Below are 25,958 nucleotides of genomic sequence, written 5' to 3'. Positions count from 1 at the left end.
GTTGTGCTGTGCAAACTATCCATGACATTTTCATACATTGAACCATTCTAATACAGACAGAGTGAGAGGCATTGTGAATGTAACGAGTTCAGTGGCTGAACATGCAAAATAGGAAAGGGGAAAAGAACTAACTGTCTTTACTGGAAAAGCTCAGTCAGTCTCTGCCATAGCTTACTCTGAGGGAAAGGTTAGTTTGCTTTTGATTTCTATATTTTGTACTGCTTCATTCTCTTCTTCTACTTTGTATGGTGTGGTTTATTTTCTTTATACTTTACTTATATTCTGCTTTTAATTGCATATATCAACTAGGAAAGACACCACAGCTTTGTCTCTTGTGAGTCACAACAGAAATTAGAACAGGTCAATTAAAGTTTATTTACCTGTGAACTGAGGGTGGAGCTAGGAACTAAACCTTCTGTTTAAGGGGTAAAATAAACATTTCAAAGCTTTACTTGACAAGCTCACTCAGATTCTGCCATAGAGTTCTGTGAGGAAAAGATTAGTTTATTTTTGCTTTTTTGTATTTTGTATTGCTTCATTGCCTTTTTCTACTTTGTACATTCTAGTTTATTTTCTTTACACTGTGTCTTACACATACTCTGATCTTAACTGCATATTGAAACTAGGAAAGAGACCACAGATGTGTCTCTTATGAGTCACACAGAAATTAAATTTCCCCCCACCCTCCCATTCTGGTGCTGTAGTGCATTTTTAAACTCAAGTGTCTTTCTAGTTGCCTGCTTCTTATGTTAATTTGACCACATATTTCCTTCCCTCTCCTCTTTCAATCGCTAGTGTGACTAAGCACAACATTATCATTTTGTGAAATCACTCTGCTTCAGCTCTTTAACTTTTTTGACCATCCCACTATATTCCATAGAGCCAGAGTACAAAGTGCCCACCTCCTTCCAATCTCTCTTGCTCTTTTAAAATGAGCTGCTCTCCATGTAGATACCTAAATCTTAAGATACCCCCTCTTTTATATCTAAATGCTTAGTGCACATTGCAACTCTTAGTATATTAACTCATTTTTCCACCTTACCATTAAAATCTGCAACATCTAGTCCAAGACCACTAATTACTGAAGAGCCCACTTCTGCCTTTCAGTAGTCATCTTGGGATTAGTGCTTCTGTTTTGCTCCTGGTGAAAGAAGAAGCACAGAGACATTATTTCCTGGATACTGATGATCATCAGAAAGCCTGATAATTTCTTTATAGGTCCCAGAGTGGAATTTGTGCTTATATTTTGCTCCTACTAAGAGAAGGAGCAAAGTGAATTGATTCATAACTGCTTCTGATTGCAAAGTAAATGTCTGTGCTTGACCTTCCTGATTGCTCTGGATGCTATTCAAGGCATCTACCAGGAAAAAGCTATAACAAGCCTACAGACCCTTGCATCATCTGTGACAAGAATGTTGATCACCAAGGAACCTGTGGTCTGCTCCTCATCTTGGGATTAGTGATACTGTTTTGCTTCTGGTGAGAGGAGAAGCAAAGGAGCATTGTATCCTAGCACAGTGAAGCTGTGGAGAGACGAGCAATAGTAGTAGCCGTGCACTAGCTATTCAGGCAAATCCCCTCTTTTCATCATTCTTGACAAAGCTAATTCTTTATTTTCAGTATGTATGTTTGATTTGCTGCTGTCTAACCTAACTTCAGAATATCCCCCTAAATAATTCATCCATAAGTCATCAGAGTCCACTTAATAGCTTCCCCCTAAGTGCTTGGAAATGCCCTGTATAGACCCAGACACCTTGAATTGGCATTTTTCCTGTAAAAGCACCCTTGAAATTTCACCAGTATATAGCTGCACACAAGGCAACTAGCATGCAGTAAAAAGCACTGTCCCCAAAGTTACAAACCAGTACTCTTGACATTATTTTATACCGTGCAACTTTCTAATCAATAAAAAGGCCTGATGCCAGCTTAGTGGATATGGTATATGGCCATCCTGAGGCAGTGCAGAAATTGCCTCATATTTACTCACAACCAGTTAATTCTCAAAGAAACTGATATGATATGTGAACAGTAGTAGTTTAGTCCAGGCTTCCTAAAACAGTTCAGCTTTAATTGCCACATGAGTTCATGTTTCTCCAGAATATTTCAATTAGAAGTGCATTGGAACTTAGAAAATTGCCACATTGTTTACATGACTAATTGTATTTTATTTTATTTTATTCTACCAGTTGGTTTTAAATACCATTTTAAATCAGTTGTAATTTAAGTTAATATTTTGTTTCCATCATCATAGTCTATGTCCTCAATAAAGGATTTTCGACTAGAAACAGACTGCCTGCATTGCTTGGATTACTTTCGAATACTTAGTAATGCTGTACAATTATATATTTTCTATTATTATTTTTTGTTTTGTTTTGACTTTAGACGAGTTTAAGTTTGCTACTTCTACTACTATTTTCTGATCTGATTAATATACAGTGATTAACTAGAGATGTAAGGACTGAAAATCTTCCACACAGAGAAGTTTCTTACACTGTTAGGTTGTCATTAGCACACACACTGCACCCATCACACATGGTACAAACCAGATACATAGGTCCACATGTGTTTTATTTCCAGACACCTTTATTGAATTATCACTTGTGACATAGGCAAATTTACATTCATATAAAAGTAATTGCACTTTAAATAACATAACAAACAGTTTACTTTACATATATTGCTATATATCATAAAACCTAAGCAACATTACATGAAGTATTCAATTCCTGCCTTTTTTTATTAAAACAAGAAATATCTTTATTAAATCATCATTTACTACATAGACAATCATACACTTATACAAATGAAAACAAACCACACCAATAGAATCCTAGTTCCAAACAACATAGACCCACATATGTTGAGGTACTTAAAGGTAACCTTCCTAAACCCCAAAGATCTCCAAGACAAAGTACCAGTGGCGGCTCGTGCCATTGGACTGTAGGACTGCAGCCCTTCCAGCTGTGGAAAGACAAAAGAAGAACATTTTTAAAAAATAAAATATTTATATATATTTCATTTGTATAAACTATAGTACTGTTTGTTGTCTGTACTGCTGGCTAGCTGCTTAGCTGCGAGTATGATTGACTCACTGAAGTCCCGGAACTCGAGTTCCGGTTTAAAAAAACAATAAAAAAAATAGTTTCTGAAGTCCAGACAGCTGTTAAAGCAGTCCAGATTAAGGAGAGAAGGCATCAGTATGATGCCCATCAGTCTATGCGGTTTGCAACCACATAGAAATGGAAGGGGATCGGACTGCCAAATCTGCATGATACATGATGTGCCGGGATGGCTGGATGACTAGTGGCTACTGATTGGTTCTCACTCTCTTCCCGCAGAAAAAGAGAGCAAGACACAGTCAGTAGCAAGTTTCTACTGATGATAACTCTTCATGTATCACAAATAACTGCCTTGCAGTAAATGTCTTATTTTAGATGTAGTCTTAGATAACTAAAATACAGAATTCTGTAAAGAGATCATCATAAAGTGTAAAATCCCCTGTAGAAAATTGCCTTTTAGCAGTACTTTAACTTACAGACGGTCATGGAGTTCATAACTTCGATCGGGGATCATCGGACAGCGGCGCTGAGAGCTGACTTAGAGACTGACATAATAACACATACAGAAGGAAGGGCTACTGTCAAACTAAGAAACACAATAAAGGGATTTAATTAAGTTACGCAGCACTGGGGTGCAGGCTGTGGAAAACATCTGATTGTAATGTATATGCATAAATCGCGGTTGTGCTTTTTTGTACTGTATATGTATAAATCGCGGTTGTGCTTTTTTGTACTGTATATGTATAAATCGAGGTTGTGCTTTTTTGTACTGTATATGCATAAATCGCAGTTGCACTTTTTGTGTTTGTTGCAGCAATGTGACTCCTGTTTTCACATTTTAACCATCTCTCTCCGTCAACTGTAAATATTAAGGAAGAAGAGAGATGCCACTATGTGTTCGTTATTTATTTTGGTGTGTCTGTCGCTTCCTCTGCATACCTTTCTTAGTGATACATTTTTTAGTTTTAGGCTGGGCACCTTTGTAAATGGATACTTCCATTTATCTCTATATACCTTATTTAATAACTGTGACAGTAAGGTATACGCGTTTACTTTTTCTGGGACATCTCTGTTATTTTTCATGGAACCATAAATGTCAAAAGTGTTAGTGAAACAATGTCAGCAATATAGGTCTGTACACAGCATGCTGATAGCTAAGACAGGTTTGCTCTGGTAGAAATGCTGTTTACATGATTGCAGGGGGTAGCAGCTGAAAATAAATAGACATTATAAATAGATATTATAAAATAAATAGAAATAAACATTGCTTAAGTCTATTGTTTCAACTTTGGGAGATATATACATTTATAAATGTCAAGCTGGTGTGGGCAACAGTATAAAGTATCAGTATATGACAGATATTTCTGACTACAGCCTTTTAGAAAGCCACTTCCTTTGGTTATTTTTAGTATGTCAGAGTCTAAATCATATTGCTATTTTGTTATCTGAACCATTTTAGACACTGCTCTTACCCTGCAGATGTGCTTTCTGATTATCCTTTCTCTGAATACATGTTCACTAAAATATCCAATGCAGGACCTAACAAGTAGGCAGAATATGTGACACGACCTGAAAATGGAGGTGTATCGATTGCACAAATATTGAATATTTTTGGACTAAACTGCTTCTCAAATTATGGTAAATATATGCTTTAATAATTTATTTGGCAGTGTGTGAAAGTAGTCTAGAGAAGCTTTTTATGACTTATGCTGAATGACATGGCTCATAAAAAGGCAGTCTGTGCTCCAGCAAACAGCGCAGTTTCTTTTCCTTTCTTCCCTTCGCCTTTCTGACTATGCATTCCATCTCCACCTTGCCATTCTTTCATGCTGTACTGCCCTTGCCCATACCATTTTCTTTACTGGGAGAATTATACTTTTATCCAGCCTCTGACCTGATTCTTACAACAGCACTTATCTTACATCACTGAATTATTGTACTTTGTTTTATAACATTAATTGAACTGACTATAGCACTACAATTCTGCTAAAGCTTCCTGCACAGCCAGCTATGCTCCCCTCAAATAAAAAAAGCTCTGATGAAAATGACATTTCAGTGTCTTACTACAGCAGTATAAAAAAACAGAAAAAGGAATATAGTGTCCTGATTTGTTTAAGGTGGGATCTATCATACAAAAAAGGCATTAACTCTTTTCTTTAATTATTAAGTTAAAAATTGCACATGTAATATATATAAAGGTGCTATTGTATCCTTTAGGCATATCAGATGGTAAGCAATGGGGGCTCCATGAAAGCCCTGACTTCTAACAATTCAGTAGTGCTTTGAGGATCTCTGTCCTTAGGAATTCACATTTATGATCACTGAATTTAGAATATAATGACAGACGTTTGAGTTTCAGATTTCATACCCTTCAGAAAATGCATACTAAATGCAAGACCTACTATTTTATTAACTTTCTAAGTTTGTAAGAGCAATATTTAAAAATTGTCCTTATTTTGGGCCTTTGTCCCACTTTTATTTATGGCTTTGCCCAGATTTCTTGCCCTGAGGTTGAGAGTATGACAAATTTGTCAGAGCCATCTCTGTCAGCCGGAGACATTTCATATTGTGACATACTTGTTGTACCCCACTCTCCCATGTAGTGACTTTGGATGTGTTAAACTCAAGGCAAGCAGTGGTTATGCAGTGCAAGTGTGCAGAGTATCTCCCCATCCAAGGTAGACACAAGTACACAGTGGCTTTTCATCTGTCCTCGATTTTGCACAATGTTCTGGTTTTCTGTCATATTTTTATATTGTTGATTTTGCTTCTTATTATTCAGAAAATGCATGTTGTTGCAGTTCCTGTTGCTCTATGTTTAAGTAACAATGCTTTAATGACCATCAGGTAAGCTTGCCTGAGATTGTAAGATGCAAGTAAGCTTTAATAAACATACTGTTAAAGAATTATCAACATTGAAAGCCTTTTTGTTGTTGCCATGAAGAGAATATTTACATAACTAGATAACATACAAGCCTTAGGTATTGAAATGCATGTGACAGTATTTGTAATAAAGGACAGGATTATAGTATTTTCAGAAGCTCATTACATTTGTTAGAGAGAAGCCGCGGTGGTGCAGCTGTAGCTTTGTCGCCTCACAGCAAGAGGTTCTCCTGTTCAATTCTCAGCTGGAGCGCCTTCTGTGTGGAGTCTGCATGTCCTCCCCATGTGGTGTTTGAAAGACATACGTGAATGGGTGTGCCTTTGTTGAAGGCTGGGCGTCAGGCTGGCACCTCGGCACCTTAAAAATCTACTGCCAATCATTAGCGCACTGGAGTTCTGCTGTGGCGACCCCTAAATGGGAAAAGCCAAAAGGAGGAGAACATTACATTTGTTAGAGACATGCAGTCATCTTTGCAGGCTTTACCCATAAACTAAACAGAATGCCAATCTATCATGTGTGGTCCATATCCTGTGCAGTAATCCTTTAAGCAATTTAGTTATCTTGAGCTTTTCTTGTTTGCTGTTCGTTTTTTACTTTGATCAGGCTTTCCCCATGAAACAAGTAGATAGTTGTTGTCAGGCAGCAGGTCTTTTTTGGATAAGAAACAGTTTTACAAGTGTGGGTATCACAGAGATTGCTACTTTCAGCATGTTACTTGGTACTTTTATAAAGCTAAATATAAATTATAATTAGAACTGCAGTGCAAGAAGTGGTTTGAGTTGAGTGCTGCTTGTTTTTTTATAATTGACTTTTACTGGTATTTCAGTAATGTATTTAAAAAGTATTTTTTTTATGCCTCACAACCTTTTTGTTTCCATTTAGATATTAAATAAGCTGTCATGTAGCCAATGCATTGAAATATTTTTTTTTCTCCACTTCATTTTGTTTTGATTGGACTTTCATAATGACGATTGGGCACCCAGGGGAGTGTATTTAATTAAAGTCCCATTTTTTGTGGTTTTGAGCATAGCCCCGCCCCTTTCTAGTTGTACCCACTGCTTGACATTGGCCCCACCCATTCAACTGTCTTCTGCAGACCTCCTTTGATTTGAAGTCACCAGCCATCACTGCAAAGTACACGTAACAAATATCTTCATCAGCCCCAAATGCACGCTTTCAAAACAATACCTACGTCAACACATACAGCCACATCTCATGGAGTCTCCACTTCTAAGTCCATAAGGCAAGCCACCACACAACCCAACATTCAGGTCATTGGAAACTCCATTGTGAGACACACTGATGTCCCTCTCACCTGAGTATGGAGAAAGTCACAATCAGTTGCTTTTCAGGAATTATGATCCATCACATTACTTATGCACTCAGGTCATTGGAACACAAGTACCAGTATGACTCAATCTTAGTCCATGTAGGTGAAAATGACCTGAGACATACCTCCCTAGACTATATGAAGACAGACATCATGGAGCTCTCGGAATATGTGTCCCAGGCTGGAAAGAGTATAACATTAATCAGCAGTTTACCTTTTCCAAGGATTATGCCACAATACTTAACTCAAAAACTCACTTGCTGTGGAGACATACACTCCAACCCAGGACCCAATCCATCACTCCACACAAACTTAAATCAACCAAACCCTCTATATCGAAGGCCACCCTCCTCTCTCCTTCTCTTAAACATAAATGTAAGAAGTATACTTAACAAAATTCAGGACCTCCATGCCCTATTAGCTCTATAAAAGCCAGATATAACCATACTAACTGAAACCTGGCTTAAACCAGAACATCACGATAATGAGATTACACCCCCACCCCCCCAGCTACAATATTATACGGAAAGATAGGACAGAGAAAAAAGGAGGAGGCACAGCCATACTGTTTCAGAATCATCTCACTCTGGAGCAGTTTGACTGCAGTTCCCAGGATGTCAAAGATATAGAACTAATTATTGCTAAATTAAAACTAAACTCTAGCAAACACATAATTATAGCAGGTGGCTATATCCCACCAGGCAATAACATTGCTACTATGGACAGCCTGCTATACTGGATGTCTACCTCCCTTCCACAAGAAACCATAATCTTAGGAGATTTTAATATTCACTGGTTCGACTGTGCCAAATACAATCCCTCTACCCACATTAACCTTCAAGGTTTCACCCAAATCATAACCACCCCCACAAGGGTCGACAAGACAACTAAACGAAAATCCATCTTTTTATTTATTTTTATTTTTATTTTACATTTGTTGACCAGGCTAGTCTGGCTGGATACATGTCCATTTTCAGCAGAGGCCCGAGAAGAAAAGCTCCACTATATACTAGTACATAAAACAGCACAGTAAGAGACTGGCATGTAAGTAACTACAGAACTAATGTAAAAGCAATAATTTACAGAACAGTATCAATTTAAACAGAAAAAAACAGAAAAAAAATGTCACGAGGATCCCCAATCCCATACTCTTTAGAGAAGCAGGAACTGGAAAGTAAAACAAACATCGAGTCTAATACATTATTAACAATATTTACAGATATAATCTACATTTTGTGCCAGAGCAAAACAGAGTTAATGCCTAGACTTCTACAGAAGGAAGCAAATACAAGGGTTCAAATAGAAGGTGAGATAACAGTTTGCAGTAATATATGTACTGTAAATGAGAAAGTGACATTATAGGAATAGTAATATCCAAGAGGATACTAGGTAAGCTGCAAAGGAGGAGTAGGAATAATGAGAGAGATAGTGGTAAAGAATGGATGTATAGCAACAGGCTAAGGAGAGAACTATAATGGAAGTTAGATGCTGGGGTCAGTCAGGATTTGAGCAAGGGCAAAGCCAGTGAGATTTAAAGTATTTCTTTAATTGTTTCTTAAAAAGTTTTGATGAGACTAAAGAAGTCAGCTCAGTGGGAAGTTTATTCCAGTATGAACCAATAACATTTGTGAACAAGGAGTCACCAGATTTATTGTGTGATTTGAGAGAAGCTACTAACAGTTTGTTAGCTGAGCGAAGGGAAGTAAGATTCCTGTATGGGGCAAGAAGGTTGTTGAGTATGTATCTTAGATTGGATACTCCTGTCTGACCCCACCTTCGCACAACAATCAGGCTGTCTGCCAGACAATCTGAGCAGTCACCAACCAACCTACCTTATTAGGAATAAATCCCACCATAGTATCCAACCCATCATTAGAAGAGTTCACAACAAAAATAACTTCAAAGACAAAGACCTAAACAATGAACTAAAACACTGTAATTGGTCTCCCCTAAAACAACTACCCCTAGATGAAGCAGTAGATTACTTTAACTCAACTTTCCTCAAAATCCTAAACTGTCATGTACCATCAGAGCCAAAACAAACTATGCCCCTTGGTTAGCAAAAGACACTAAAACTGTAATGAAGGATAGAGACAGAGCCAGGTCTCAATATCATAAACTTAAAACCACTACCTCAAAACAAAACTAGTTAACACTTCGCAACAAGGCCAAAAAGCTAATAAAACTTGATAAAACCAATTATTACAAAACCTTGCAAGAAAAACACACTCACAACCCTCAAAAAGTCTGGGCCTCAATAAATAGTTTACTGCACCCAGGTAAAGCCACCACTCCTATAACCATAGTACCAACCAACAAAGAGGACCCCCCACACAATTCAACAAATTCTTTACCGAAACAGTCCTAGCTCTAACACCCTAAATAACACCATTGGCCATATACCTTCTCCCACCCCTAATAACCCCAATACACAACAAAATCTCTCTAGCTTTTCCTTGTCTCCAGTGCCTACAAAAGCTATTACTAAACTCATCAAAAAACTTAAACCAACCACTCTGGCAGCTGACAAACTTCCCACTGATTTCCTTCAACTTTCAGCAGAAACCATAGCCTATCCCGTGTCAATCCTCATAAACAGATCAATATCTGAATGCAAAGTACCTGCCTTGTGGAAAATATCACATATTATTCCACTCCACAAAGGTGGTAACTCCCTTGAGCTCACCAACTACCACCCAATCACAAGTTTATCACCTTTATATTCCACGGTGGTGCAGCGGTAGCATTGTTGCCTCACAGCAAGATGTTCTCCCATTTGATTCTCGGCTGGAGTGCGGGGAGTGCCTTCTGTGTGGAGTCTGCATGTCCTCCCTGCAGTTGGGTGGGCATTTGAAAGTCATGCATAAATGGGCTTGCCTTCGTTGAAGGTTGAACGTCAAGCTGGAACCTCGGCATTCATCAAATTCTACTGCCAATCATTAGTGGACAGGAGTTCCACTGTGGCGACCCCTAACCGGGAAAAGCCAAAAGACAACATCAAAAATACTACAGAGAGTAGTACATTCACAACTAATGCAATACCTCCTGAAAAACAACCTTATATCTAAATCTCAACATGGCTTTTGACCATCCCATAGTACCACAACAGCATTACTGTCATATACCAACATAGTCAACAACCATAGAAACAACGGACTTTTCATATCCTCCATATTCTTTGACTTATCTAAAGCCTTTGACATGGTTAACCACAGCATGCTTCTCAAAACTCTATCTACCCTTAACATAAACTCCTCCACTGCATCATGGTTCAACAGCTATTTATCAGGCCATCAGCAAGCAGTTCTTTGGCATGACCATCTGTCCTCCCTTCTACCTGTATACATAGGAGTCCCTCAAGGTTTCATACTTGGTCCTTTACTGTTCTCCGTATTTACAAATCAGATAGCTGCATCCTCACCCTCTGCCTCTATAGTGCAATATGCAGATGACACCACCATTATATGTGCCGCCCCCACCTTAAGCAAACTTCAAACAATAACACAGCATAACTTTACTCTTGCTGAAGCATGGTTTACTAACATTAAACTTATACTCAATCCCAAAAAAACAAAACTAATTCTCTTCAGCCTTGGAAGAGCTCCTGCTCTGAACAATGATTTTACCATAAACTCCAAGGACAATACCACAGTCACCCCAACAACACCCCAACAACATACACTAAACTACTAGGTGTAGTAATCGATAACAATCTTAAATTAGATATACACATAGCCCAAACAATCAAAAAAGAAAAAAAGCTTGGTCTCCTGTACTGGAATAAGCAATTCATGATGAAATAACTAAAACCACTATTGTAAGAACTCACCTCTTATCCACCCTCCTTTATGCCTCCGCAGTCTTGACTAATCTTCACCATATCGAACTAAAAAAAATGGAATCTTGCTATAACAAGATTGCTACAGATGTCTCTAATACACCCCATCACTGCCTTTCCCTCAAACAGCTCAACTGGCTTGAGCTGCCCCAACTACTACTTATTAATCAACTCACTACAGCTCACAAACTGTACTACCTCCCTGACAAAACTCCAGCACTACAAGATCTATCACAGCCCTACACCACCACCCAAGCCTTAAGATCCACCAACCAAAATCTCATAATTGTCATCAAACATAGAAATGAAGCTGGTAAATCTCTCTTTGCCTGTACGATAGCCAAAAATCTGGAACTCACTCCCAAATCACATAACTTCTACAAGCTCTGCTTCACAATTTAAAAAAACTTCTCAAAACCCACTATTTCAACAACTGGCTTTGCCCATGTGACTCCCAAGGCTAATCCATCACATTGCAGTGTTGCAAGGATTCTGCTAAAGATCACCTGTAAGTCCCTCTAACCTTTTGAATACTTATTCTTACCTAGCATATAACCTGTCCTATTGAGTTTACAAAAAAAAAAAAAGAAAGAAAGAAATAGCTGAAATAGATTCTTATGTGTTTGCAGAAATATAAAATATATTTGTATATGTCTATTTGTATGCCTTAATGGTATGCTTATGTATTTTTTTTGCTCAAATAATTTTTATTTGTTTTTAAAGAAAACAGTAAATTAGATTACAATTCAATAATAATGAGTAGAACAATAACATTATTTACAATATTTACAAGTGGCCCAAAAAAGAGAAAAAATAAATAAATAAAAATTCAAAGAAGAAAAAAGAATATTCAGTAAATGTATTCTTATCTCTTATTTTTTTCACAAATCAACAAAAGTCTATGACTCTTTTAATTCATATGATGGAGATTGTATCCATTTGTGATGTTTCAATGAGTGTATTTTATTCCAAGGGTTATCTGTCCACTTTCTGGGAAAAATCCTTTATTCCTTGACTTTTATCTCCTTTTGCGCAGTTTCTTTCAGTAGGGAAAAAAAAGTCTTCAAAACATGGAAGGGTTGTGGATTTCCGTTTTCTTGTGATACACTTTCTGGCTACAGCCAAAATAGTCCATAAAAGATATTGATCTTTTCTGTTCATAACTACTGTTTCATCTACATTCAGGAAAATTAGTGATTTTGTCAAGACAAATGGATCATTATAAATGGCTTGGAGAAATTTACCAATTTCAGTCCCAAAATTTTTTAATACAATCATAAAAATATGTATCCAATCTGCTTCACAACTTAAAGAGCATCTCCAACAAATAACATTTTGTGTAGATTTGAATTTAGCTACTTTGCTTGGAGTATAAAAGGCTCTGTACAAAATTTTCTAGGTGAAGATTCTCCATGTTTGGACATTAGAAGTTTGTTTGATGGAGTATAATAAGTTGTTTTTACAATCATTTGAAAGATTTGTTGTTAAACCTTTAGTTATAAAATTCCAAGTGTTTTGATCAGCTTTGATTTTGTAAACTATTAGAATTTTATAAAATTTGGAAGTTGAATTTGGCCTATTATAATTGTTATAAATCAATTCATAAATATAGTTTATGAATTTTGGTTTAGTTTTAAAGGGTGAATCAGTAATAATTTTGCATAAATCTTTAGAATAAAGTAAAATTTATTTGGAGACTTGACCAGCCCATATTTGTTATATCATATTCATTTATAATTTGATGACTACTTGATACTTTAAGATTGTTTATACATTGTATCCAGCAAATAAAGTTGTTGGATTCCCAGTTAATGAGTGTGCTATCATGAATTTTCTGTTTAAATTTTTTTGAAATATTAAATGGCAATAATAATTCAAACCATAGTTTTATGTCAGGATTGTTATTTATAAAAGTTCTGAATAAATTATAGATATAATTTAAGTATGTTAGATTGGTGGGTTTTGATATGTTATTTTGAATATTAATGCATAATATGTGCCAAAATACATTATTGTGGTTGTTCAAAAATACATTTTTTGTTAATTTGTTTTCATTTTAAAAAATAATCATATGCAGGGTCTTCCAAGCAGAAGAGAAATTTGGATTTATCCAGTTCAAAACTAATTTAAAGAGGCTTTGATATATGTCTCTATGTTTGGTAAGTTAATTCCTCCTAATTCCCATGGTCTAATGTGATGAGAGAATGCAATTCTATTCTTTTTTGGGTACCATAGAAAATGTAATAGAATTTTGTGAATTTCTTTTAGAATTTTTTTATTTGGAATTATAGGTATAGCTTGAGCTATATAATTTATTTTTGGTAGTAATATCATTTTTATTAGCTGTAATCTGTCCTCAAATTTTAGATTTAATTTATTCCAGTTTTCTATATGTGTTCATGTTAAGTTTAAAATGTTATCATAGTTTAGAGTCAGAGTAGTATCTATTTTATCAGATATAATAATTCCTAAATATTCTAAAGAAGAGACTTTTTCTCCGAGTATATGATATTTTCTCAAGTGAAAGCCCCCCTTCTGTTTAGTAGAATATGCTTTGATTTAGATTTATTAAAACAAAGACCAGAATTTAAAAAAAAATTTCCACTTGACTTTCTAGTTCTTGTAAAGATTCTTCATTTGGAGACAAAGTTAGCAATATATCATCAGCAAACAACATAATCTTAGAATTAAATTGATTGTAAGTATTTAATCCTTCAATTTTTGAGTCTCTATGTATTGTTATTACAAATAGTTCTATTGATAAGGCAAATAGAATGGGAGACATAGGACAACCTTGTTTAGTACCCTTAGTTATTTTGAAGGTTTCTGATGTGAACAGACCTAACTTTACACAGGCCAAACTGTCTTTGTATATATATTCTTTATCAAATTAATAAAATTCAAAGGAAAATCAAAAAGTTCTAAAATTTTAAATAAATAATCCCAATTCACTGAATCAAATGCTTTTTCTATATCTAGTGTAATTATGAGAGCTTCTATATTATCTCTGTTCAATATCTCAATAATGGTTAGGATTCTTTGCATATTGTCATATGCATGCCTGCCATAAATAAAACCTGTTTGGTTTTTGTTTATGATTTGAGTCAAGGATTTTTTTAATTCTATTAACTAATATAGTCATAAATATTTTGTAATCATTATTTAATAGAGAAATCGGTCTATATGAACTACAGAGGGAAGAGTCATTGTTCTCTTTTTTTATTGGAGTAATTAATGAATACCTTCAGGATGGTGGAATTATGTTTGAACTTGAACTTCATTTAGAGTCTTATGTAGTAAAGAGATTGCTGAATTTGGGAGTATCTTGTATAATTCCATTATTATGCCATCTATTCCTGGTGATTTTTTATTTTTACTCTCTCTAATTTTGTCATTTATTTCCTTAAGAGAGATTTGTTTTTCGATATCAATTTTTAATTTTTCAGGTATTTTATTTATTACAGGATTATTTGTTTTTAATCTTATGAAAGTAGGTTTGTTATTATTGTTTCCATAATGATTAGTATAATGGAATTTAAAAGCTTCTAGGATATCATTTATGTCTGACACTTTTTTATTACCTTTCCCTTCATGGACAATATTTGTAATATTATTTTCCATATTTTGCCTTTTTATTCTCATTGCTAAGTTGTGTAAGTGTTTTGGAGATGCAGAGAGTGAACTAAATTTTAATTTTTCCAATGCCAAATTCGTCTTGTGAGCTAGAATTTCATTGTGTTTTTTATTTAATTCTTCAATTTCTTTTTTTTTTTTACTTGGGAACTTCTTACATCAGAAGTGTTTGCATTAATTTTTGTTATTTGTTTTTGAATGTTGTGCAATTCTGATTCCCATTCTTTTGTTTTATTTTTGAACCAGGATATAATTTTACCATATAAGAAGGCCTTTAAAGTGTCCCATATTATTATATTATTTGTATCTTCGGTGCAATTTGTTTCCTAAAAATATTGAATTTCTGAGTCTAATCATGGCTTAAATTGTTTTAATTTAGTAATGTAAGCTGGTATTCTTAAAGTGAAATTTAGTCTTTTGAAGTCTAATTGTAATTTAAGGATTAGAGAGTTATGATCAGAGAGTGGGCATGGAATGATAGAAAATGTTATTATTTCCCTACTTAAGTCTGGAGATATAAATATTTTATCTATCCTTGTTTGAGTATTAAACCGGTAATCATTATGCGAGTATAATAATGAGTTAGGTTCTTTAAAATTAAATGTATCAATTAATTTTAAGTTTTCTGTCCATTTCTTGAGGTATTTTCCTGTGGAAGTGAGACGTAAATTCCTTTTATTAGTTGTTTCAGAGTTATCTAGAATACAATTAAAGTCTCCTCCTATTATTAAGATACCCTTATTTACCTTATTAATTAGTTCTATTTGCTTTTTAACTGTGGATACTCCTATTCCAGGAATCCAATATACGTTTACCAAAGTCCAGATTCTATTCTGAAATCGTATTATTACAATTGATAGTAATCCCTCTTTATCTTCATAGTTGTAAATAATTTGAGGATTAGCCACACTTTTTCTCCATAGAACTAAGACTCCTCTAGTTTTTTTTTTTTATATATATGAGGAGTGAGATAGAATTAAGTAGTTATTGGGTATCCAAGTAAAATTGTCATCAGTTCTGAAGTGAGATTCTTGTAGGAATATAACTTGTGCTTTTTGTAATTTTAGATATCGTAATAAGTTTGATCTTTTTATTGGATTATTTAAACCATTAATATTTAAAGAAAGCAATGTTATGTCTGTCATTTCTATAGATAATTACATTATGATTTTGAAGAGAGACATTGTTAAAGTTCTTTCATTGTTGAAGATTTGTGAAGATATAATTTTTTTTTAAAAAAGTAATTTGAATTGAACATATTTCTTTCTTTGATAGTTTAACAACTGTTTCAGTTTGGGCCACATAAAAAATAAAGAATGAATAATGAAGTAAAAACACATTTTATTTGAATGAATAATAACTTTACTAAACTATTCCACAAACATGAAGTGCTTAGCACTCCTAATCTGATTGATCTAATAAGTTCAATCAGATTTTCCCTCAGGTTCGTCAATCGCATGGAAAAAGATATGCAAGGTTGAGCTGCATTTATTGAAATCCTGAAGGTATCCTAAAATATTTAAATTTAGTAAAAGAGCAATTCAAACACTAAAACTATGTTCCTTGAAAATTCAGCACGTCAAAATAATTAATCTTTTACTTGAAGTTATACTAATATTTGGGTTAGTATTACTTTTTTAATAAAGAAAGTATGGGGATGAGCATATTTATATTTATTTTTATTTACAATAGAGGCTTTAGTCATGTTAAATATGTCAATAATGACATAGGAATGAGTCATACTTTTCTTATGATATAAACAATATGAGTTATCATTTAATGTTTTGTTTATACTTCGTTCTATTAACATCTTAGAATGTAGGTGTAGAGTATATTCCTTTAGCTTAAGGGTACACTTGTTAATTAAAATCTTTATATCATTTAATAACCAGTTTAAACTTTTTGGTATAATTGCAAAGTTCATTTACATAATTAACTTCATATGCTCAAATTCAAAGCAATCCACTTAGGATATATAGGTTAGTTCACCATTTGTGTGGATATTTCTACTCCATCATCAAGTTGTAGTTAATTGTCCAAGCATTTCCTTCCCACTCTCTAGTTTTTTCTCTGTTTTGTCTATGTGTTCTAGTCTTGTTTAAAGAAGGCTACCACCTATTTGTGTCTCCTATGGTCGTAAATCATTCCTGATCTGAGTCTTGATTTTGAACCAACTAAGGCAAATGTATCTATCATAGTTCTTTTGTTCCTCAGCAGTTTTAATGTATATTAGAATATTTGTTTGTCTCCCTAGTAGTTGTCACATTTTCAATACACTCTCTAAAAGTTGATCTGACTATTAGCTAGTCATTTGTTTATTCATTCATTAATTATAGTGTCTCCCTTAATGTGATTTTATCTAGGTATTTAAACTGAAATGCCCATATAAAACCTCTTACTATAAAAAAGTGTCTAAACAGAATGTTCACATGAACTGATTAAAAGTCATAACATTTTAGTATGAGTTATACAACTGTTAATAGTTGAATTATGTCTTACATACAAGGCATCCTGCGATCCAGTTACTGGTATATTTACTGAAAATCTACTAATAACAAAAATCATTAGATGTTTTTCTGTAGGTATATCTGTTTCAGATTAAGCAAATAAGATGCTTTTAAGTGAGCATACAGTTCTTATGCACATCGCTAACAATATTAATCTAGATGCCTTTCATTAGAGTGCAGTTCACAATTACTAGATTAGAATAAATCAGTGCTTCTTCCTTCTATTGGACAGCAGTGAGATACTCTTTCATGATATTTGTCATGTGTACAGCTGTCATTTCTTTAATATTCATAATAATTTTCTGACTGAATATTCTTTTAAACTTTATCGTCCAAAACGAGCAGCGGATGATGATTAATACACAAGACATTAGTTTTTGTATTTATGGAGCTACTCTGGTTGTGAGGAGGAAGTTTTTAATATTACCAAATTTAGTTTTCATATACATTAGTAATCAAATCCATAAACAAATCAGCTCCCACAAGATAGTTTACATTAAATCATAATACCATGAAAGAAATTAAGCCACCTTCGTAAAGTTTCAGCTGTCAGTTGCAAGATGTCCTCACAAGGAATATCTATTCAATAACATTTTGAAGAAAGGGAGTAAAGACAATCTATGTTTACTATATTATATAACACATTTTCCTTTCTGCCCTTTAACTATCAGTCAGTTTATGTTTTAGGGGTCTTATTGGTGCAGTAGAGCTTAATCTATAAAAGAACTGCAGTTCGAATCAATGTTCATTTTTACTTTCATTTAGACTGTCATGATAGTCACTATGGGAATGTTCGAAGCATACAATTCACGAACTTAATAGATGTTCTTTGAATTCAGTCTGCAACGTGTTTCATTTACAACTGAATAGTATGTCAGACCAACTTAGTGAATATAAAGAAACATTAGTAGTTATTTCAGAGAACCAAATGCCTTTATTAAATGTATTTCTGTATGTTTATCCATTCCAGGATAAATAAAGTAAACTACTTTTAAATGAGCATATGGTTCCTATATATATCTCTAATATCATTAATCAAGCGCCTTTCATTAGCAAACAGTTTACATTTGCTAGTTTAAATTGGAACAGTATCTCTTCCTTCTTTGAAACAGTAGTGTAATTGATTATTCATTGAATAAGTCATGTGATCAGTTGTCTTTTCCATAGTATTTGTGAATTGTTAGGATTAATAGCCTGACTATGTCAAGGGCTATATGTTATCTGGGAGCAGGTAGTTCAGTCAACGGTACTTGTGAGACATAATGTCACAGACTGAAGTTCGAGTCTGGTATTGTCAAACATTTCTACTAATAGCATCCTTGTGATTGCTGAACTTCATTTGCAAAACAGTATTTTCTTATTCCAGGGTCGATTTACCATTGGGTTAATATATTTGGAACTACAAAGGAATATGATACTAATAAAAAAAAAAAAAAAAAACTTACTCTCCCTTAAACTACTCGTTTTTGTTTTTATTTTTAGTGATGAACCCTGTTAATTTCCCATAGCATATTACCAGAATTTTTCTTTTGCACTTTATATACTGATATGAATCTATAGAAGTATGACTTATGTTTCTTGTTTGTCTATATGCAGCCTGCTTGATACTTTATAGAACATGTAGTGACTATGCATACATTTGTTCAGCAGGAAGTAAGCTGTTAATGTTTAGCATCACAATAAAATTGCTATTTCCAACATCAGGCAGACAATATGCAGGGAAGCAAACTTAAATGAACACATATATCTTTTAAGCCAGGCAATTATAAACGCAGTTGGAATGTGTATGTATGCTGTAGTATTATAACAGTTGAATTCGAATTACAAAACTGAGATATTTCTTTTAAGAAGTTTTAATAAGCTGTGCTCTCATTTTTCATTTATTTATCACTCCAGAGAGCAGTGCATTTGTAGAAATATTCTTTTTAAAGGTATTTTCCATCTGTTGTTATTACTACTGCTTTGTATTGTACTACACACCTTCAAAAAATGTAGCTATTCTTTACGGTACAGGTCAGAAGACCATCCCTCTTTAGAGGTGAAATGTGCAGTAATATATACATTTGTGTTTTGTTTGCATTTATCATACTAAACTCCATGTTTAGAACAAACAAGTGATGCAGCAGTTAGCATTGCTGCCTTATATTGCTTAGTCCTCTATTTTAGTTCTTTCTTTGGGCATCTTCTGTGTAGGTTCTGTACATCCTCCCTGCGTCCACATATGTATATACTGAGGGATCTAGTTTCTTGTTAAAGTCCACTAGATTGCCCTTAAGTGTGTGCTATATAATAATGATTATGTGTGAGTATCCTGGAAGGGATATTTCTTCTGTCTGCCAGAATGGGGCATGCCTACCCACTAACCTTGTATGGAATTAAGTGAGCAATCGAAAATGAATGAATATTATGTATAAATATTCTTTAACTCTTATTGCTTAAAGCAAACTGTCAAGAAAATCACTGTGGGAGTGTGCGAAGCACACCATTCGCGAACTAAGGAAGTGTTCTATGAATTCAGCATACAAACATGTTTCATATATAACAAATAGAATGCTGGATGATTTTAGTGAAGATAATGAAGTAATAGCATGACTAGAGAGCTCGAGAATATATTTTAAAGCAGTTAGCCGCTAACGGCTCTTTAGAATTTTAAACCGCTAGTAGGCAAATTTTTTAAAACGTTTTCTCCCACTCGTGAGAAAATTACAAGTTCAAGAAGTGTTTATTTTAAAACGCATTATAAAAAGTTGGATTTATTAAAATTTTACCACAGTGACTAGTAATCATCATGTTAATAAGTATGGAATAACACTAACATTTCATTAAGATACTAATGCTCTATGAGGGAGAGTTTAACTAGGGAAAAAAATGCCTCCAAGTAAACTTTTCAATTACATAAGACTATATAACTAAAACATTATGATTCCATCAAGTCCCCAGCTATATTATTACATTAACATATAAATTATGATACTTTTCTTGAAAAAAATACTATTTATGTGTCTGAAGTGTATTGAATAAGAACTTTATGAAATAAAGGCTATCTATAAGAATCATACCTTAGTTAATGCTTTGAGAGAATTTGTATCATCAATGTTCTTAATGTCAGTCTTTTGTTTTTTTCCTTCTCACATCAGTCCAAGTATTTTTTCCCGAGGTTCTCTTTAAGGAGGTTGAATATGACCAATCCATTTCTTTTGGTAGTGTAATTATATTGTTGTTTTTAATGAAGGAAGTGGCTTCTTCGATGTTATTAAAAGTTCTCATGTCATTATTATGATGGATTCTGATTTTGGCAGGGTATACAAGTTGTGACCTTATTCTATTTTGTTTTAGGAGTTTCACTAAGGGCCAAGCTCTCTTTCTTTGTTCTAAGACTCTTGCTGAAAAGTCATTATCAAATCTTATTTGGGATTGCTTGTAAGTAAGCGGACTTTTCCTCCATGCAGATCTCAAGATCAGTTCTTTGTCCATAAAAGACAGAAATTTAACCACTATAGATCTTGGAGATGACTTCGATGAAACAGGAAGTGGTTTTCCAATGGCCCTGTGTGCTCTTTCAATTCCATAGGATAAGCCCTCTTTCAACTCTAAGATTTCAGGTAACCATGAATTCAAGAATGAGATTATGTCCTCTCCCTTGGACTTCTCTGGGATTCCAAAAATTCTTATGTTTGTTCTTCTTTCCCTGTTCTCAATATCATCTATTTTGTTTATTAGCCAAGTATTCTGTTGTAGTAGAAATTCACTATGAAGTTCACTATGAAGTTCTTCTTTTAGCCTTCCATCGATATCATTTAGAGATGTTTCGATGTCTGATATTTTTAGTTGCTGTTGCTGTAGAATTTCCTTAAAGACATTGTCTTGTTTTCCTGCCTTACTGAACTAGAGTAGTCCAGTTTCAGAGTTTGCTGATCCCTGGGCTTTGTTTTAGTTCCTGTTACTGATTCATAGCCTTATTTGGAAGGAAGGAAGGAAGTTTCTTTGCTTACCAGTGGGAGTGGGAAGCACTGAGCAACCTGTTTTCAGACAGAAACTAGTAGTCCATTGGTCGTTTTGGGCCAGTTCCTAGCTTTTTTCAGCCCCCTGCTATAAAACACGCTAAACGCGCGTTAGCGCGGAGTTGCCACTGTAGCACACAAGAGCAGCGGCGGTTAATCAGGGTTAAACTATTCGGGCTACCTAAAGTCCACTCTTCAAATTTCCCCTTAAAATAGCTCTTCCTAAGCTGTACTGATAATCTAACCACCCTATTCTATACCTAAAAAGTATTGATCTACTTGACTCATAAGTGACTATTCTCTATCCGGATAGCCTAGCACTTGCACCCAAAGTACTTTTTTTCTCTGATATAGCACTTTTTAGTATACACAGCACCTACCAGCATATTACCCTTCCTTGAGCATCCACATCCCTCAAAGTCTGTTCAAACCCATCCCTTTTCATTCTAGCATGTCGCGGGGTCAGTTGCTCGTGTCCTCTCCTGCCCAGCTGATGAATCTGGGAATACTGAGGCAATGTTACAATTGCCTCATGTACACAGACAACCCTCTCCTTCTCCCACAAAACACAAACACATGCGAGAGATGCAAATATATAGCCAAATTGGAGGCTGAGCTCTCTCATCATAGCACTGGCAAGACCAGACAGGAGGAGAAGGAAAGCACACACACCACAAACCCAGTCTCACATAGCACTAGCACAACCTCATATCACACACACAAACACATAAAAACATACTCGGAGGCTCTGACTAAAAATCTACCAAAACAGCAGAGGCCACCAAAGCAGACACTCAAACAACTACCACCACAGACCAAGACACATGCAACACATAGACCACAAAGTCAGTGTGCCAAACAGTCACAGCCCTTAAGGCCAAACACAATGCCAGACACTCTTGTCATAGGTGACTCCATAGTCAGACACACTGATGTTCCACTCACCAGATTGAGTAAGGAGAAGGTCACAGTGAGCTGCCTGTCGGGCGCTAGAATCTGCCACATAACGCAAGCACTCAGGTCACTCGACAGCAAGTACAAGTATGACTCAGTCATTGTCCATGCTGGTGTGAACGACCGGAGACGTACCTCCCTGGACTACATGAAAAGGGACATAGAGGAGCTCTCTGATTATGTAGCCCAAGCAGGTATGACTCTGACCTTGAGCAGTATCCTACCTTCACCAAGAATGATGCCACAGTGCAGAGACAAGATGATCAGCTTTAATAATTGGCTTAATCACTGGTGTCATTCAAAGGGGATCCAATGTCTGTCTGCCTGGGATGACATGCTGGACAAGCCATGTTGCTTCGCAAGGGACGGCTTGCACCTGTCACCCCTAGGCTTCCGGATATTGGCAAAGGCTCTTGCCACCCCCATAGTGCCTTTTTTAGGCCAGGCTCAAATTCTAAACCTACCACCTTAGAACATAACAAAGGAAAAAAAACTAAGGGTAATGCTGCTCAACGCCAGAAGTCTCAACCTCAAGATGCACGCACTCGAAGCCCTTCTCAGTATGGAGAACATCGATGTCTGTGCTGTGACTGAAACCTGGTTCAAGGCTCCTGAGAGCACCCCGGCACTAGCAGGTTTTACCTCATATCATGCGTTCCGGCCCCAAAATCCAGAAAACACCAAGAAAGGAGGAGGGGTGTCCATATTCATCAAAGACACCCTCACTTCCAGGTTGGTGACAACACACGACGCATCTGAGACCATTCAGGTGCAACTAACCATAGGCAAGACTGTTCTACAATTTGTAGCATGTTACAGGCCACCCTCTCAAACTCAGGAACCTCACATGGCTTTCCTGAAAACTCTGGAGGGGATAAATGTAACCCCAAACACCATCATACTAGGTGATTTCAACTATCCAAACATAGACTGGGATCACTACTCAAGCCCCAACACCCTAGCCCAAAGGTTCCTAAAGTTCATAAACTCCAATGCCATGGAACAACTAGTCACCATGCCCACAAGAGGTGACAACATACTGGATCTCATCATCATGAACATAGGGTCACAATGTTCAACACCGGAGGTATACCCTTCATTGGTGAGATCAGATCATAAACTAATCTCACTAGAAGTCCTCATCCCGCCCCCACCCCAGTCAAAAAAGACCACAGTGAAGAACTTCTCTAAAGCCGACTTCACACTTCTTAGGACTGGTGTGGTCTCCTTCAAGGCCCCAGAGCCAGCGGAAACCACCACTAAAACCGCTGAATCACTTACAAATGCCTTCTACTAGCACCTCCAGCACTGCATGGATCAGGCAATCCCAAACAAAACAAAGACTCTTTGTACCAAAGGCAGGCATCCAGTCTGGTGGACCCCAGCCATAAACAAGCTCTACAATAAAAGGAGGAAGCTACTACATGATAGAGCAAAATCCTTAAAAGGGAAGACACCCGTGATCATAGTAAGTAAAAAACTAAGATCTCTCATAAAATCCTCCGAGGCAAATTTTGAAAGAAAAATTGCCACAGACTCTAAAGACAATCACAAGGCTTTTTTTAGTTATGTTAGAAACCTGGGAGGAAACTCCCAGATATGTTCAGAACTGGTTCAAAATGATGTAAAGTTCACTGAATCTACAGACATTGCCAACATACTGGCTGACAGGTTCAGTGCAAATTTCCCCCCCCAAAAGGAGAAATATCTATACCAGAGGATTGTAGCATCCCAAACATCTCTAATGCTCAGGTAAAAACAGCTCTCTCCAAGGCAAAAAACACAGCATCCATGGGACCAGATGGTGTCCCCGGTTGTGTGCTCCACGAGCTCATTGAGGAATTAAACCCGCAGTTACGGCAGCTGTTTAATCTTAGCCTCACCTCAGGATACGTACCCAAGGAATGGCGTACGGCTACTGTGGCCCCATTGCACAAAGGTGGTGCCTCCACCGACCCTGGAAACTACCGTCCCATCAGCTTGACAAGTCTGGTCTGCAAAGTTATGGAGAGGATCATTATGGAACTCATAAATAAAGACATAGGGGACCTGCAGACATTGGATCAAACCCAATTTGGCTTTGTCAAGGGTAGATCATGCCTTTTAAACTTGGTTGAATTTTTCGAAACAGTCACCAAGGCCATTGATGAGGGCAAGGCAGTCCACACAGCCTACCCTGACCTGGCAAAGGCCTTTGACACGATACCCCACTCGGTCATCATAGAAAAACTCACCAGCTTAAATGTAAACCCATACATCACAAGATGGGTTGCAAACTGGCTAAGTGACAGAACCCACAGGGTTAAAGTTGCTGGCGCCATGTCAGATTCCAAACCTGTCACAAGTGGTGTCCCACAGGGCTCCGTCCTGGGTCCACTCTTGTTCGGCATCTACTTTTCAGAAGTTCAGGCAAACACAGGAGGATTATGGCTGACAAAGTTTGCAGATGATTGCAAACTAAGCGCCATAGTTGAAAACACATCAGACACAGATATCCTTCAGAAGGGTCTCATAGAAACGGATAACTGGTGCCAAAGCCATGGCCTAAAGTTAAATGCTAAAAAATGCATAGTCATACCCTTTGGGAAAAACAAGGTTACCCCTAGCTACCATATAGGTGGCAATCCACTAAGCACAGAAGAAGTTATCAGGGACCTGGGGACTCAGGTTGATAGTAAACTTTCATTTGACACCCACGTAGCCAAAGTAGTTAGAAAGACCTTCTACATTGCCCACCTGATCATGAAGGGTTTCACATCTAGGTCAAGGGAAGTCATCATCCCCCTGTACTCATCACTCATCAGACCGATGATTGAGTATAACGCCCCATTTGGAATGTATCTGACCCGACACCTGCAGCAATTGGAAAGGCCCCAAAAGTTCCTCACCAAAAGGATAAAGTATCTCAAAAATATGTCCTATGCTGCCCGACTGAAGAAGCTCCAGCTCTACTCAGTCGCTTATCGCCTGCTCAGAGGTGACCTGTGCCTGACTTACAAGGCCATGTCCAACCCGGAATTAATGAACATGCTTCACCTCAAAAAATCTAAGTCCATCAGATCCACAAGAGCACGAGACTTAAACCTTGACACAGCCATAAATAGGACGTGCTGGAGGGACAGATTCATCACCCAGAGGCTCCCTATGCTGTGGAACAAAATCCCAGTACATGTGAGGCGAAGCACCTCGCTGGCCTTGTTCAAGAGAAATCTTGACCAATGGATGGGTGACCGCAGGTATACCCCAGGGATTACATCAGTGTCACTGCTTGACAGAGGCACAGCAAAATAATGGGCATAATATCCTTCAATCTAAAGGGGTGGCGTAAGCCAAAAAACTCTGGGCTAGGCTTATAAATGCCCTAGGGAAGATAGCCTAGTATGAACCTATGAACCTATGAACATCAGTTTGCTTTTGGCAATTTTCTTTAAGGTTTTCTAGGTTTTCAGTGAATCTGTCCATCTTCAAAGATAAATATTGAAGGGTGGCTGATATCAGTTGGATTTCTCTTTTCAGAGTAGACTCTGAGTGAGAGTTCTTTGATTTGCTTATTTCCACACAGCTTAGTTAGTTTATTTGACAGGAAAATTTCAAAATTTCTTCTTCAAAATTGGTGGTTCTATTGCTAAGAGTTTCTCATATAAGATTTATCAAAAATTATTTGATTATAATAAGATTTTCCTGTTATTTCTAGTATGAATATGTGGAGCTCAAAAAATGTGCTGCTTTCAGTTAGGCATTAGGCTCCGCCT

Source organism: Protopterus annectens, chromosome 13.part0 (genome assembly GCF_019279795.1).
Source record: "Protopterus annectens isolate FY-2018-M chromosome 13.part0, PAN1.0, whole genome shotgun sequence".
Lineage (NCBI taxonomy): Eukaryota > Metazoa > Chordata > Ceratodontiformes > Protopteridae > Protopterus > Protopterus annectens.
Note: the sequence above shows the minus strand (reverse complement) of the source record.